This window comes from Penaeus vannamei, chromosome 43 (genome assembly GCF_042767895.1).
Source record: "Penaeus vannamei isolate JL-2024 chromosome 43, ASM4276789v1, whole genome shotgun sequence".
In the NCBI taxonomy this organism is placed as follows: domain Eukaryota; kingdom Metazoa; phylum Arthropoda; class Malacostraca; order Decapoda; family Penaeidae; genus Penaeus; species Penaeus vannamei.
Window position 1 is genome coordinate 7019864 of NC_091591.1, and position 2500 is coordinate 7022363.

Consider the following 2500-nt stretch of genomic DNA (forward strand, 5'->3'; position numbering starts at 1 on the left):
GCAACTCGACTTCCTGTGATCGAATAAGGGTCACGTGTTTGGGCAAGGATCAAAAAGGAAATGCTAAAATAAGTGACAGTTTACCTTGGAGAGCGGGGGGGGGGGGGTTGTCGTTTAAGGCTGAATGTTTTTATATCGGTTTTAGTGTTTAGGAGTTGTAGTAGTATTGCTATTACCATTATTGTGATGATTGATGATGGTGCTGATGATAATCATTATTATCATCATCATCATCATCATCATCATCTCATTATCATCATTATCATCATCATCCTATCATTATCATCATCAACGTCATTATCATCATTATCATCATCATAATCATCATCACATCATCATTATTATCATTATTACCATTATCATTATTATCATTATCAACATTATTGTTACTATTAGCATTAGCATTGCTGTTATCACTATTATCATCGTTATCATTACCATTGTTACTATCATAATTGTTATCATCATCCTTATTATCCTTATCATTTTCATTATCGTTATTATTGTCATATATATGAAAACAAATTCTGGTTCAAGTGTGATGAAGGTATGACATGCCTACCTGGCGTGGGTGATATATCGACCATAGCCACCAGGTATATTGATCATAGCTCCAGGTAAGACAATATTCAGACACTATATCATACTTAGTAGAAGACCGACGACAGCCACTCTACTTTATTCATAATATCCAAGTCACTGTAATCTATCCACAGTATCTGTAAACATAATAGTAAGACTAGTAACCTACCCTCGTACAGTACCTGCCTAGTAAGATGGTAGTCAGATATCACCCGACTGATAAAGTGACAGATACCTACAGTGGTTTATCAATAATACTCATATCTACTGTTTTGTATTCACATTTTACCATCAGAACGATTATGGCATCTATAAGGTACCTAAAAGTATTCCTAATCACTTGATTTACCCGCAATACCCACACTATAATGTATCCAAAAATACCCATGTTCACCAACAGTGGAGTAGCTAGACATTTTGGGGCCAAGGAGAACACGCCTTTTGAGAGGCTCCATTTTTTTCTTTTCTTTCTTTTTTTTGTCAACTGAAAAATATACATGGTGAAATATAATCATTTACTGACAACTTAAACTTATATACATACCTACATGTATATTAAAAAGTGAAATCGAACTAACAGAAATAACTAGCAGAATGAATGTTAAACTTATATACATACCTACATGTGTATTAAAAAGTGAAATCAAACTAAGAGAAATAACTAGCAGAGTGAACAAGTGTAATCTGACTTGTCCACTCTATTGGGGCTGCGGTTGGTAAGGGAAAATACCCACCTGTTCTCACCTATACGTTAATGCCTACAGAAATCTGACGGTGATCGACTCCCACTTCCGACTTCCTTCAGCGCCACCTTCTCCGCCTCCTTCGCAGTGACCGCAGCTCCTCTACTCAAACGAACCAATTACAGCGCCACGCCATTTAACCCCATTTAACTATCTCGCGGTCCCTTTGCCAATTTGGACTCGCCCTCGTCATCCTAGACAGCTGTTTGGTCAAAGTTGAGTCGTCGAGTCGTTAGATCCTTGGGTCGTAATCTTGTGTTTCGTTTGTTGTTTTGTTTCGGGTTTTTGGTGATGAGTGATGGAAGAGAAGTCATCTATATTAAAAGTAATGATGTTTTATTTCTGTTATTTTTTATCATTTGTGGTGATACGATTGTTAAGACCATTTCGATAATGATGAAAGTAATTATTATTATCATTATCGCTAGTAGTAGTAATAGTACCAGAAACATTATCACTATCATTATTAACATCACTAACATTTCATCGCCATCATAATCAGCATTTTCATCGTCATTGCAATCATTATTTTCACTATCACCTTCATGATTACCATCATTATCATTATTATTTGTCTGTATTACAATTTGTATTCGGAAAGCTAATTATCACGTTATCATGAGATCAAAGGATTTCCCTATTTTCCACTTCTTTAAGCATTTCGTTCACTGATAAAAAAAAATACCCTTATGTTCTGAAACTAGTTTGAAACACGTTTTCTCCCGTTTATCACTCGCAAATAAATAAATAGATAGACAAAATAAACCGGATTTTCTTTTCTTTTTTCTTTTTTTTTTTGTCAACCCCTGTTTGACATGAATATAATTTTCGGAACCTGTGGGCATGTATCTGCAAAAAAAAAAAAAAAAAATGATACACAAGAAACCTTGCAATATAAGTGTGGGCGATGGATCTACCTGACTTATATAAACTTAAATGATTTAGCATGACTGCCTCGAAAGGACCATTACTGAGAAGAAAAATAAATTATCCGCATGCTGTAATCAGTTGATGAATAGATATACTGAAATAAATCAGCATGAAATATATATCAAGTTTCAAAGAAGATCTGAATTAGTAGCAAATCTAAGATTTACTATAAGTGCAGATATATATTTCGACAGTTATAAATGCTGATGTATATGATTGCAACGCTAAAAGCTCACTCTAACACT